Source organism: Pteropus alecto, unplaced genomic scaffold (genome assembly GCF_000325575.1).
Source record: "Pteropus alecto unplaced genomic scaffold, ASM32557v1 scaffold10, whole genome shotgun sequence".
NCBI lineage: Eukaryota > Metazoa > Chordata > Mammalia > Chiroptera > Pteropodidae > Pteropus > Pteropus alecto.
The window spans coordinates 740,817-756,114 of NW_006431210.1; the positions used below are offsets into that span (position 1 = coordinate 740,817).

General features: G+C 40.2%; 1 protein-coding gene across 8 annotated transcripts in view; it reads right to left on the reverse strand.

Annotated features, from left to right (window-relative positions):
- THRB (thyroid hormone receptor beta) overlaps nt 1–15,263 on the reverse strand; it is a 323,409-nt gene extending 308,146 nt beyond the window's left edge. For 2 of the 8 annotated variants that reach the window (XM_015597201.2, XM_025039041.1), the window contains exon 1: nt 15,016–15,251. The gene's annotated coding sequence lies outside the window, so the exon portion shown is untranslated. Of the gene's footprint in view, nt 1–11,947; nt 12,104–14,983 lie in introns of those variants that run through there. The other 6 variants (XM_025039049.1, XM_015597217.2, XM_015597222.2 and 3 more) reach the window with 5 other exon arrangements.
- Between the last annotated feature and the right edge of the window lie 35 nt (nt 15,264–15,298).

A 15,298-nucleotide genomic window follows, 5' to 3' on the forward strand; every position in this document is an offset into this window, starting at 1 on the left:
CTTGCTTGTCAAGGTGGACTGCGCTCAAAAAATACTTCTGAATGTGAATCGTATAGTTCAAAGCCTGATTTCATAATCCTAAACCATAGAGTCAGAATTCCCAAACTAAGAAATACCAAGCCAGTAATTGTAACTGTTTCTGGTACCATACCAGTCTCCATAATTTGGGGGTATACATGTGTTGATAAAATAAAAGTACTCTTAGCTTTGATAAGGCCATCTTCTTCCCAATCATTTTGTTAAACTACCTGGAGCGACAAGGGAGTATCTTACTCACCACTTTACCCAAGCATATACCTGGCACATATTTGGTGCTGGATAGATGTTTAATAAAAGAATAAGTGGATAATAATATGTTACAGTATACTATATATTTTATTAGCTGATTTGCCATTACAGTATTTGCCTTATTAAATTGAACAGGAGCCTTTAAAAAGTAGGCAGAAATTTAAAGTGGCATCTTCCAAATTACACTTGTCCACAATGCAGATGGAGAGAAAAGAGAAGGAAGGAAAAAGAGACAGACGGACAGACCGGGAAAGTGATTTCTGGCTGGAGTAGAACATGGGCAGGTGGAACAGCAAGTGTATCAGAATCAACTGGGGAAAATGTTCAAATAACTGAGTTTGGAATGCCACCCCATTCCCCATGGGGAGGAATTTAATGGATAGGTAACCATAACTGAGGAGCTTGGGGAGGGGAGAGATTAAGATTTGGAACAAAGGTCTAAGGCAGTGGTTTTCAATGGGGATGATCATGCCTCCCAGGGGACACTTGGCAATGTCTGGAGACATTTTTGATTGTCACGATTTGGGCATAGACTGTTAATAGCATCTCTTGAGTAGAGGCCAGGAATGCTGCTAAACATTCTACAATGCACGGGGCAGCTCCCCACAACAAAGAATTATCCACCACAAAATATCAATTGCCCTGAGGGTGAGAAACCCTGCTCTGGGGGCAGGGTGTGTGTGGGGAGGGGCAGGAAGGACATGGTGTAGGCAAGAACAGAAGCTATTAAACAGAGAGAAAATGCACATACCAGGACCCCTAGGCTATCTCGGGTGAAGAGGGTCTTAGAAGGAATGAAGGCAGTGTGGGAGAGAGACGATGGGACTGAGGAAGGGGGCAAAAGATCTGGCTGTGCCTCCTATTTCAATAGATCTCAGTCTAGTTGATCCTATACCAACTGCTGGTGGGGTCAGCTCCACTGCTCCAGCTAAAGGCAGTCTGTACCTCATGAGAACAAAGCAGAAGTCCAAAGGAGGCCAGTGATCCTTAGGTGGACATGGGGGTTAGAGGCTGCCCTGCACGGTCATATGCCAGTGATGAGAAAGGATAAAGTTCAGTAGCTGATGCTGGTCCCCATGAGCACCACTTCAATGCCCACCAGCTTGTCTTACAATGGCCAATAGCTGCATTTCTTTGCCTGGAGGCGTGCTCTTCATTGCCCAAGTGGCAGTCTTGAAATGCCAGGGAATCGACGGATGGCTTTTGGAGGCAGTCCTCAGCTAATCTCTGACAGGTACTGGCGAACAAGTACGCACTCCCTTGCCTCTTGGGTGGGGTAATTAAAAAGCATATGTTCCACGCTGTCTCCCAGAGTTCCCCAATGTGGCTAAGCTCCAGGTGCTCACAGTGGTAACTGGTTTGATAAGGCCCCCTGACCAGCTGCTGTCCCTGCTCTGGATCCCTCCCCCACTGTCTTATTGGTGTTTTCTTTACCTCCCCCTGCTAAAATAATTCAAACTTAAATTTTCATCGCAGGGTCTGCTTCTGAGGAACTCAAACTTTAATGGGCTGGAAGTCATTTGATCCTCTGGTTCCTCTAAGGTAAGGGCTATCTGGGTCCATAGTATCTCTCTCCTAGAGGCAGCTGTATTTTTTTTTTTTTTCATCCTCAAGGCCTGAGCACAGAATCATTGGGTTCCTCTGAGCCCCATTCCTTTCAGAAACACAACTTCTGGCACATTCCTCTCTCTCCCATTGAAAATAAGCAAAACCACATCTTTTGCTCAAGAATGGCAGAAAATGCAACATAATCCCTATAGTCTCAAATGCCCCTAAAGTCCAACTTCTGCAAGAACTCAAATAAGTAACAACCCTTGACTCTGAGAAGGGGGTCTTACTCTAGTGCAAGGACAAAGAGGAATGACTGCTTTAGCTCAAATGAAACTTTAGTGAATCACCAGTGGGGACTGAAAACCACAAAATTAGCAAAAATGAAAGAGGTATTTCAAAACACTGCTAGTCGAAGAAGAGAAATGAATTGTAAACCCCCTCAGGGTGATGTTAGATCACTCATCTACCATGTAATGGGGATTCTGAGACGCTAAAAATCTTATGGAAAAGAAAGGCCACAAAATAAGCTAGAAGTTGTGAAAGATGCCACAGCAGTGATGTGTCCAAGAGACTTTTCACATCAGCAAAAGAGACATTTAAAAAGTTATGCAGCTTGACACTTTCCAAACAGTCTCAGAATGTTGTCCCTGCAGAAACTTGAACTCATCACCTAAGGAAGTCCTTGCTGTCATACAAGTTGAGGAATCAGGCTGCCAAGCTTGAGGGTCTTTTACTCTTAAGGACCTTTCTTTACAAATCCTCAGAAGCCACTCTTCTTGGATTGTGGATTTTTGCAGGGTTTCATCTTTGCAGAGAACACCCACTTTGGGGCCCTGGTTTCTTGCCAACTTAGCTGAGGAGCTGGGAAGATCTTCTATCTCAGTTCTTATGTATGGATGGCTTCTATTTTTCTGTCTGTTTGTTAAAAGAACAGCGGCTGCTTTTCTGCTGGACAACCTATTCCCTTACTTATAATGCAGGACAGGAGGGCCTTGTAAGTGTATATTCTGGTTCATCTGAGGACACATGGTTGTTCATTTTAAAATTAGATTCATCTTAATTACATGAAAACGGCCTACATGTAGTCTGTCAAAACAGCAGGAAAATCATTACTGAGAACCTACCTGCTGGGCCTACACTTCTAGGCTCCACTAAACGTGTTTAACGCACAGTCCTTGCCTTCTTGGGACTTCAAATCTAGCAAATACCCATCTCATTGACAAATATGAGCCTTGGACACTGAACAGTGAAGAAATATATATATATAGAAAATGACTAAACATGTAATATTACCTTTGGACAAGGGGCGGGGGATAGTGAAGGAAACTGTTGCTGAAGTGGCATGTTTCAGCAGGGCAGAAGCAAAGAGAATTTGGATCTCAATCCTAATTAATCAGAGCGGGATTTGGGGAGCTTCTTGAATGAAGGATTCTGGGAATCTGGGTTGAAACGGAAGGGAAAATATATACTGAACTTTGAAGGATAGAGTTTCAATGTGGATGGTAAAAAAGTATCAAAACAAGGAAGGGGAGTAGCCGCTATAAAGGAAGTAAGGTAGTCAGCTTAAGCCCCACATTCAACACAAGTGGGAGAGCCAGATTTGCATTCCAGGGGCTGGAATATTGGGCTGGTAACCGAACATCTATTATTCTCATTTTCCGCAAACTCTGAGGGTTCACTAACTTCGACAATCATGGAACATATCTCCTGAGGCTGAAAAATGCTAGGTTATGTATAAAAAGGATACTGTTACCAATAAGCATACAATAACAATTCAAAACTAAATGAAGAACAACTAATGACACAAAGCTATCAAGGAAATTTGGATTGACTTGTAGGTCCCTCTCTTTGACTTCCTGCCTTTTAGACAATAGTGCCCCTCCAAGATGCAGTTTTACTTAACAGTTTTGCAACTTTTCTAATAATAAAATAAAATAAATAAAATGATAACAAAATAGTTTTACATGTATTGAACACTCACCAGTCACTATATACGCTAAAAAGTTTGCCTCCACAATGTTATGAAGTATATACCAATATTATTTCCATTGCACAGATGGGGTAACTGAAGTTCAAAGTGGTTAAGTAACTTGCCAGAGAAACCATAGGTAGAAGGTGAAAAGCCAGGCATCCCAATTAACCCGTGTAGATGTCCACCACACCATCCCTATGCACTGATTTTTCCAATGACCCAGTTGTCATCCACTCCAGCACCCAAGATCCTCGGCTTCTACCCTCCCCACAACAAACAAACTTGGCCAATAAGGGAAGCGGGAGGAGGTCTTTTTCCTTCCTGCTCTGTGCCAGGGCTTTAAAAGAGGACATTACTGGCACCCATACTATGGGTTACCCTGAGCACCAGAGACCCTACTGATGGGCCAGTAACAAGTTGGGGAATATGGAGAAAATCATTTCTCTCCTATTATGGAATATCAAGAATCAGCTAAATTCTGCATGTGAGAGGCATTTATCAGGATGACATTTTTTAATATTGCAAATTTTAATTTTCAAAAATATCAAAATATTTTACAAAAATAGACTTGTGGAGTTGAAGACAGCCTTACCTAGGTTAATACAAAGACATGCAACTACTTCTTTTTCTTTTATGTCTCCTCAGCATGACACTTCTTATCATTGGTTAGTGTTATTTCATAATAATCCAAGATGCGTGTGCCCTTTGTGTTTCCCTATTTCTTTGAATAAGACATTTTAATAATAATTAAATGATAAGGTTTCCAGAAAGATAAAATACGAATAATTAGAAGGAAAGGGTGTCTTTGTTCCCTTCACATACTTCACTTTTATTATTCATGCCCCTCTTAAATTTCCTTCATGGGAAGTACTTCTATAGACCTGGATGAATATTTGATAAAGCACGTTGACAATTTGGGAAGAAAACAAACAAACAAATCTTTTTGACTGGATAAAAGAGGGTTCCCCATTGTAGTAAGTAATGATAAGTAGGGCGAATATGTGGAAAATTGGTATTTTTAGTCAAAATATTAATAAATGAGTCATTTATTTAAACAGTCTCAAGCTGTAAAATGATACCAGGAAAATGGCCTCACTACCTCTGTCAACACACCAAATTATCAGCTCTGGCCTCTGATCCTTGATAACTCTACATTTTAGCTTCCTGTAAAAAAAAAAAAAGCAGCACATTAATGATGTGCCAGTAATATCAGGATTGATCACGAACTCCCAACACTATGTGCACATTTTGCCCAACACTGATCTATGCAGGAAATCAAAATGATGGTCAAAGACTAAAAGGAAACACTAAGTCCGGCAAGATGAAAGACGACCCCCTACGAGTGAGAAAGAAGTGAGGAGACAGACTTAGATCAGATAGGAGGATGGCGCAGCACCAAAAATTAGAATTATTTTACCTCACTGCTGTAAAGATGGAGTTTCCATCTCTTGCCAACGCCTTCAAAAGTAACGAGACAGTGATGTGATGAGAGCCACATGAGAATTAAAAAACAGAGTAGCACAGTGTGGCAAAGACAGTTCACCAAATGACTCCTGCTCCCCTTTTTACAGTATGGGGTCAACAGCGGAAAGCAAGCTGCTCAGTAGAGACCATCCTTCCCACCCTGCTTCATTTAGGTGGGGACATGCGATTTGTTCTCACTTGTGGAATTTGAGCAAAATGATTTTGTGTCACTTCCAAGCCAAGATGGTTAAGAAGTCTGTGTACTTCTCCACACTCATTCTCCTCTCTGTGATCTGCTGCAATGAACACATGACCTTGGTAGCCATGAGCTGAAGATGGAGGAGCCCAAGACCAGATGAACCCTCTGAATCACTGTAGAGAGTAGCTACCAATCAATCAGAAAGAGCAATTTTTAACTTCATATGAGTGAAAAATAAACTTCTAGTTTTTGAGTCACTGTGCATTTTTAAATTTTATTTCCGAGTATAGTTTTTTCATAACTAATGTATGTGGCAAGAAAAAGAAAGTGTCTCAATCACTTCAAATAATGAATATAAGTTATTTTCACATGGAATTTGATAGAATTATAGATTTTTAAGGCTAAAGCTATGTTGCCATATTTACGACTAGCTACTAGCTACAAATGGCTACCGAACACTTGAAATGTGGCTAGTTGAAGCTGAGATGTGCTACGAGTGCAAAATATATACTAGATAGTAAAGATCTAATAAAAAAGTAAAATACATAATACTTTTATATCAATTACATATTAATATTTTGAACATATTGGATGGAATAAAATATTTTACTAAAATTAAACTGACTAGCTGCTTTTTTAATTATTTATAATTTGGCTACTAGAAAATTTTAAGCTACATATGTGACTACTATTACATTTCTATTGGCCTCCTACTGGGCTAGCAAAGGTTAGCAAACTACAATCCAACATCTATTTTTGTAAATAAAGTTTTATTGGTACACAGACATGCCCACGTATTTACAGACTCTTTACGACTGCTTTTACACTACAACAGCAGAGTTGAGCAGTCTCAACAGAGACTTTATGTCCTGAAAAGCTGAAGATATTATACGGCCTATTATAGAAAATGTTTGCCAACCCCTGTGCTAAGAATAACTTTGAGATTATTTATCTACTCTCACCATTTTATGACTAAGAAAATTAAAGCTCAGATAAGTTGAGACTTGAGCAAAATATTTTTATTCTTTTAGGTGGTATTTCCAGAATGTCACATTCATTCATTCATTCATTCATTCATTTATATTCTCTATCATCTCTTATTTTGATCGTCAACGAAATAAAATCCCTATCAGACAGAAAACCAACAGTTAATACTAAATAATGAATGTCAACACCACAATGCTAATTCAATGCAGTTGTGTAGAAGCATGTTTCTAACACAGGAACTGTAGACATGTACATACAATGGCAGAGAATAATATTCAGCTATTAATAAGCTGTGAGATGGTCTTTAAAGCTTCCATTTGAAAACATTTAAAAGAGAATCTATCATGTAATTTGCTTTCAAATTAAACTTGAAATCTCCCCAAATGAAGAGCCAGCTTGCTAAAAATACTTATTATTAGAATTAAATCAGAAAAATTTTGCCACATCTTGGAGAAAGTCAAATCTGTTCCCAAAGACTTCACAGCACCATCTAACTGCTTCGGTTCTGGCAGGCATCGTCTGTCAATGGGTTATTCTCAGAGTCTCTAACTGGGCTCATCATTTCCATTCTCTCTCTCACTCGAGACCTATCCCAAAGAACTCTTCTAAAATAAAATGTGATTTGCTGAACATTTTGTCTCTTCACGCTATCAAGACAAAGACTGTCTTCTTTATTGTGGTCAGGAAAGTCTTCACCATGTAACTCCTGTCTGCTCCAACAGCCTCATTTATGGTCCTTTACACATCAGTCAGATCAGGCTCTATGCAATTCCTGGGGTCCTTGCAATTTCCCAAACACTTTGCACTTTACTCCACTTTGTGCATTTGTAATATGGTGTTCTTACTGACTAGAATTCTCCCCAGTACCAGCTATGGGTTATCACTGTACATTGTACTTAAGCCACCATAGAGCCTATCAATATTGTAATTGCCTGTTTTAGTATTAATTCCACCACCAGTACGAATAGCTAATATTTAGGAATATTTAACTGTGGATCAAGTGCTTCATTATTTCATTTAATTTTTACCTGTTATAGACAAGGAAAATGAGCCCATACAATGAAGCCAGGTAAAGCCATGACATGAATCCACACATTCCCACTCCACAGCCCTGATTCTTAACTCTACAGCAGCGGCTTACAATGGAGGCGGTTTTGCTTCCCATGAGACATTTAGCAATATCTGGAGACATCTTTGGTTTTTGTAACTGGAATGTGAGGGAGCTACTGGATCTACTGGGTAGAGGCCAGGGATGCTACTGAACATCCTTCAATACACAGGACAGCCTTCCATAGCAAAGGAATATCTGGCCATAAATTCCAGAAGTTCAGAGGCTGAGAGATACTATTCTACACTAAATCAATTCCTGTAGATTATCCCAGGATACTCTGAGTATCTTTATAGCAAGGGTTTTTAAATGTTCACCATGGTGTCATGGCATCTACCATAGAGCCTGGCACCTAGCAGATGCCCGATGCATAGGCAATGGATAAAGGTGGAGGAAAGAAGGAGGGATAGACAGACTTCAGAAATAATAAAGTAAGTTTATACATTTTAAGGCTTTATTTTTGTGGCAACCTCAATAAAGATACATCTGAGCACATATTCTTAATTAACAGTAAACGAATGCTTTAGCAACACCTTATGTTTATAAACCCAGAGAACATGAGATCAAATTAAAAAGCCAAATGCCTTGAATTTTTGTTTCTAGGAGGCCTCAGAGGGACAAGATGTTTTCCAAATCCCTTACAACTACTACACCACAGGATAAATTGATATGTTCATCACCTGCATAGGCCACCACTTAAATTGTTTTTTAAAAGAAATTTTTTGTGAGGTTTCCCTGGTTCTTTTTCAAAATTAAAAGATAATATAAGAATATATAATCTGATACTTTCCCCTGTTGTAGCTATCATTCAAATATAAATACATTATTCTAGATCTCCAGATGCTGGAAGTGGAGTAGAAATTACAGTGAAGCTTAGGTAAAATTCAGAAAAGTAAATAAAAACACACATAGTGGAAATTAGTAATTTTTTCTGGTTTATGTAAATTAATACAGCTAAATATCAGAAATAAAGTCAAGAAAAGGTATATTTTATGATTATAATATTTTAAAAGTAACAGCAATTTAGCATAATTTTTACGTCATCACAAAACACTTTAGCAATGACAGCATTAATCAGTGTTGTATACAAACTGATAGATTTTTTTGTGAAGTGGTAAAAAGGTTCTGTGGTGGGGCCTGATACTGCTCCTTTGCATTATCATTTAATATAAATGTAGTCAGAGGTTAAAACAAATGAGACTAATCTTTTAAAGTATAATATTATGAACTGTTCCTTACCACATCTTGCATTGAACTTTAGCCATTTGAAGCTTTATATGCACACACAGACACCCACGTGTGCACACATATACACAAATATATCTGGTGACCGAGTAAGTTTTGCTACCTATACTCCCTCTTGGATATTCATAGTGGACACTAGCATAAAAATAGGCTCTGAAAACTCTTGCATCTAAGATGTTAAACTCAGGATCTCTCAAACATAATTGCCATAGAGTAACATAAATAGTAAAATAAGAAAAACTAAAATAAGATGAAGATCTGCCAAAATATTCAGGATTATGGAGAGGAACCGAAAGTGATAAGATTGTGGCATCGGCATGACTGTGGAATTGAATTCTCATTGTGATTGGGAAGCTGGGCATGGGAACCATAGCTGAAGGCAGAGACAAGCAGTGCCTTTTCCACTGTATGTGAGAACATGACACACATTTGTCACAGGAGCAGATTTTGCATGTATGGACATGCGAGCTGGTGAGACATTTAAGCTTATTGAAGAGAAATATGAAAAAACTGACCCAAACCCAGGAATGTCATGATTGTTAATAATTATTTTTTGAGCACCCATTCGTTGCAACTATTGCTGAAATCTGGGAAAACAGTCTTCTAAGAGGAATAAAAAGAGGAAAAATATATCTGAATCATCCGGAGAACCATAGAACTTTGTGTCACATGAGTCAGAACACTCAATGGGTTCCTGAATGTCATGATTATGCATTATGCTACTAAAACCATGACTATCTTCTCCACTCTCTTCATCTCAAACATTCCCAAGACACCAAAGGAGTCACACGAGTATATTTCTCGAATTAAAAAGGCATATCTGCTGTCAATTTGCATTCTTTTGTCCAAGCTTTTGTTTAATCAGCTTATCACTCATGACTTTTGAATAAATCCCTAAATTCTTGACCACAGAAGAGAAGCCATGATCCTTGAAGGGTCTTCTGTAACTAGGAAGTTGAATGAATAAGTTAGTTCACATAGGTCCTTTCCTAATGGTTATAAGTGCCCCATCAAGAGTCCACTCTTAGCTGCATACACACATATGTATATATACTGTAAATATGATATTGTCATGTACATACTACATGTTATAATATACATACATGTGTTGTATATGTATATGTATATCTGACTGTCACTATGCGAAGGCTACAATATACTTCACAGGACAGAGAGTCAAGGTTCCTGGGTCCTAAATCCAGGCTCTCCTGACTTGCCATTTGGAAAAGATACTAAGTTCACAGTGGAGCTCAGTTTCTCACTTAATAAAAATAGTACTGCACAAGAAGAGCTGCCAGTACATAAAGTCTCCAAAGTCCCTTAAAATTAGGACAGTATGGACAAAACAACATTAGCACTGAACATAGATCATTATTCTAAGCTGTCAGTTGGCCAGATTCCTGAGAGGAGGATATGGAAATACCTTACTTGTGACTCAGTGATTTGAATCTTTCCCTTCCCCCTTTCTCAAATGCCATATGACTAATAGGTTAGAGAACTTAGAGTAGAGAATGAACATCCTTAATTAGAGACTCCCTGGCTTAAACATATTCAGTCTCACACTATGTGGCTACCAAAAGAATCCTCAGTGAATCCCAGGGCAATTTACACTACTACGCATGTGCTACAGAAACCACAAAACAATCGCTTCCTCATATGAAAATAACTTTATTTCATCCAGGGTGCCAAATAAGAGATCTCAGTAGGCAGACCCATTCCATCATAGTGTAAACCATTTCAAAATCATCTTTATATTAATATATGCATATTGTCAGGCATGTAGTAGGTACACACATTTTTATAGACTGAATGAGGAACTGAAACAAGTAACTAAAATGACTTTAAATAAAGCAGGGAATTAACTTGCTATCCATTGCTCAACCAGCCAGACATAAGACTAAGCCCTACGAGCTAAATATTCAGCTTTGATATGGACATGTGATGCAATTCAGACAGCAAACATTCTTCACTTTGGGCAAAATCAAGTCAGAAAACGACAATACAAACATTAGAAGAGAAAGAGAAGCACCGCCCTTTCTTACTCTCAATTCATTCTTTCAACAAGCATTTTCCTGTGCCCATGCGTCAAATTCTTTGCTAGGAGCTAGGGAATCAAGGATAAATAAACTCATGGTCCCTCATCACAATTTAGAAGGGAAGACAGAAATGGTCACTAGAAACAAACTTCTCTGCAGGGGAAGAGCTATGCAGACTAAAGCACAAAGCATTGAGGCCACCTGTTCAGAGAGGTTTATGGCCATAGTGTCATTTTCAAGTACCTGGCTGTCCTGTCCTCTCAGATTGCTCTAGTCAAAAGATTGGCTGAGACACTGGATATTTGAGAAAGTCAGCCTAAAGAACATGTTAACCATTCATTCCTCTAGCTCTATTTCCTTCTGAGCTCTATTTCTGCGCTGGGGACAATCTCCACCACTGGACCATGATAGCCCAGGCTCCAAAGATAAACTCCCACTGGTTTACTTGTTATCATTACGTCTTCTGAATTTTTTGACTTCTAGGGTGGTAAAAGACATGGTCATATAAAGAACTTTACTTCATTTTCTGTAGAACTGAAGTTCAAGTATTGGCCATTATACGATTTGATATTTCACAGGAGTATATACTAGTTGTCAGGCACCATAATAAGCACTCAACACATGTTCTATGATCTATTCTTGCAACTTTAATGCATGCTTGCCACCTCCAGGTCCCCTTTTTTTCTATTAACTTGGCTATGGAGAAGTTCGGAGCTAAATTAAATACTCAAAAGTAGTAAGTGCTTAGGACTTCAGTTTAATTATATTTACTCCTTTATAGGATTTCGATCTTTCTTCCTCTACCATTTTTATCAGTCTCATCATTTTGTGGAATTTTTACTCAGTCAGACATGTTTCTGAAAGTCAATACCCTATAAACAAAAACAAATTACTATAGTCATTAATTGTAATTTCCTTTTAGTCTCAACTGTCAAAGCATTTCCACGAATAGCTAATTCAAAGATAATCCCTTGGGTATCACACTTCAGTCACTTGAAAACTCAGATAATGTAATATTTCCCACCGTCATCTGGTTCAAAATTTGATTATGGAATTGGCAAAAGGGGCAAATGGAGAGGTTGACTGATTTTACTTACAACATGGGTTACTTCCAAATCGACTTTCAAGGGCATTTCTTCCTTGTATGGGATCCTGGTATTCCCATTTAATGCCTCTTCCTCGACCACCATTTTTGTAGACCAGCGATACCACCAAGTGCCCTTGGTTTCCTGAGGTCCCAAGGGCAGAACTTCCTGAGGAAGAAGGCATTCCTATCACCCGGTGATGTCTGTTACCTGGAATTTCACTCTTAGCACTAACAATACCTCTGGAACTCATTAAAAATGTCACTGAAACCCAGGGTGTTGAAGGTCAAAGTCTTCAGGGAATCAAAATAAGACAAACTTGCTGAGGATTTCCATGTAGTCAAGGCAAATGGCTCCAGGAAAACTTGCAGAAATAACCCTCTGCCTCATCACTACACAAAATGGGGCTTCCTCTCAGCCAGAAAGCGGTGGGGGCACCTGAACTACATACACATGGCACACCCTCATATATAGGCACAGATCTTGGCGTACCTAACTGGTACACACTTGGGAAGCTTAGTCAGGTATTTTGGGATACAAAATGTTTGGGCACAGCCATTAATTTATTCAACAAAGATTTGTTCAGCATCTCCTCTGTGCCAGGCACTGCTCAAGATCCTCCTGTAGAAGCAGTCAAGACTTTTTCTCACAGACTCCATATTCTAGACACAGAATACAGGCAATCAATAAGTACCAACCGAAATGAACAATTCGGATTGCATATAAGACCAAGGAAGGGGAAAGAAAGGAAGCAAAAAACAGTGGGATGGTTCTGAGAAGGAATGGGGGACTGACTTGGCTCAAGTGGTCAGAGAAAGGCTTTTGAAGAAGGTGACACACCATACGACACTAGGATGACAAAAGGAGGTAAAGAAATCAATCACATTTACTCTGAATTTCATCAAAAAGATGAGCTTACTAAAAACAGAAAAGTGCAATCCCATTTGTGGCTCCACACACCCAGTGCAAGAATCCCAAGAAAGGGAAAAAATCCACAACTTTCTTAAGGAAATTTTAAGAAATCACCTTTTCCTAAAGATGTAAATTAAAAGGAAGTTGTCTTAATTCACCTTCATAGCAGAATTTACTGCAAAGAATATCTAGGAGGAAAATGGAATGTTTATTCCTCTTGTAAAGTCAGTTACTTTATTCTAATATCAATAAAATTATGCCTTTGAATTGTAATACCAACAGGAATTGCTTCATAAAGGAACAGTTCTATGGCTATATTCAGTATCATTTACTTTTACTTGCCGAAAAATAAAAGCAAATCATATTTACTAGCAGATGGTCCCATTTCCAATGTATAACAGAACTTTGAAATTCATTAAAAATGAAATTGTGATGGTATCTGTTTAACAATCACGAATAATAAATAGTTTTTCGCCAGTGCCTTCCCATATGATACCCCAATCAAATCGCTTACTATGGAATTTCTGTTAAAGTTAATTAAAACACTTAGCCCAGTGGCATGAAAACTGCTAAAAACATCCATCGCTCAAAATACTTTTCATCAAAACACCTTTAAAAAAAACGTTTTTTAGTCCATGACTTGTTTCAAAATAAGAGAGGTAAACAGAAGTGAATTAGGGAGCAGTCATGGTGAATATTCAGAATAAATCATGGAATATTTTGATTAAAATGCAATTTTTAATTTGTAATCCAGTGCACGCTATTATGTTATTACAGTGTAAATAAGCATACTATAAACTAAATAAGGCCAAATAAAGTAAAGATACTGCCCAACAGGTCTACATTACCCAATATATTTATCATTATAAAAATGGTTGTGCTTTGATAGTAGTACTGTCCAAGGAATGTTTTATTTTTTAAACTTCAAAACAGGTCTTTAAAATTGAATCTCACTAGCATCTGAGACAGTAACGTGCTAAAAGGAAGACTTTGTTTCAAATTTCTTTACTGATTAGGGGCAGTGTTTGAATCTTTACAAATTCTAAACGTGTGTGGAGAGGGGAAGATGGAGAGTCTGAACTTCTCCGTTCAGGTAAATGCTCTTCTCTTTCCTTGAGTCACTTTACAAATTGTTATGCTTCTAAACCTTTTAAAATTTCCCATTTGGAGGAAATTTATACATTTAACCTTTAATAAATAAATAAATAAATAAATAACTCACCCCATGCTACTCCCCACCCCACCCCCAAATCGGAAGGCTTAAGAATTAGCACTAATAATAATCCTACAATGGTCATTGGGAAATCCTCTTCCAAAATGACAACTGCAGCTAAGAAGGGCAAAATCCACTAGGAGTAAAAAAACTCTCCCAAATTAGTCCTTCTCCGAGGGGTGGCGCGGGGGTGGAGGGAGCGCACAGCTGGCACAACTCTTGGTATCAGAACCAACTTCAGGAGACTCAGAGGAAGATGCTGCGTCAAGAGAAGCAAAGCAAAGAAGTGCGACCCAGCAGGCTAGCGAAATCGCCACCGACTCCCGAAGAAGGTGGGGAGAAGCCAAGTCGCCGGGCACCGGCAACAGCGCACGCCAACATTCAGGATTATTCTTTCCAAACCAGGCAGTTCCGGGGCAGGAGAATAAAGGGGGATGGGGGACTCACGGTCCTTTTAAACCGCTCCACCCGCCCCACCCCCGTGTCTGCCAACCTTTTCCGAACCCCCGTGTCACAGAACTTCCTCATCATGGAAACTTCCACTGGGTTCGGCGCTGAGGATGCCAAACTCCATTTCACAAGGAGCCTGTCAACAGCCGGGTTGGGGTTTGAGAAACAGCCGCTGCGATTGGAGCGGCCCCCGGCCCCCCTGCTCCACCACTGCCTACGCTGTGCCTCCCAGAGTGCCGCCCCGCGGTGCCCTAGCACGAGAGGGCACCTTCTCCCAGACCCGGGGCGCAGAAACCCCGCGGAGGCAGGTAATAGGGCGGCTGACACCCCCACCCACCCACGCCCGCCCGCCTGCGCGCTCTCAGCTTGCCGCCCGCACCCCTTCAGGTTCCTGCGACACCCTCGTCACCCTCCTGCCCACCCTTCCGGACATTTGGAACTGTCGCCCCCTCCTCCCCCTTCACCCCCCTCACCCTGCCTCCGCGCGGTCCTCTCGCCAAATTACCAGTGCCCTGGAGCCGGTTGGGTTGGGCGCCCCTGCCCGGGGAAGGTGGCCGGCGGGCGCTAGCCCGGAGCCCGGGGAGCAGAAGGTCTCCTTTCCAAGCGCACTCACATTATTCATGCAAAGTTAATCCCCGCCGCGTCACGGCCGCCCGCCCGAGGATGTGCGCTTTCCTTGGCCAAGCCCCGCAGTCTCCACCCTCCTCCGCCCCCTCCTCCCGGCGGCGGGGTCCCGGGGAGCGCCGGCGATGGGACGTCGCGCGAGTCCTGCAAAATGTCAACTCCTT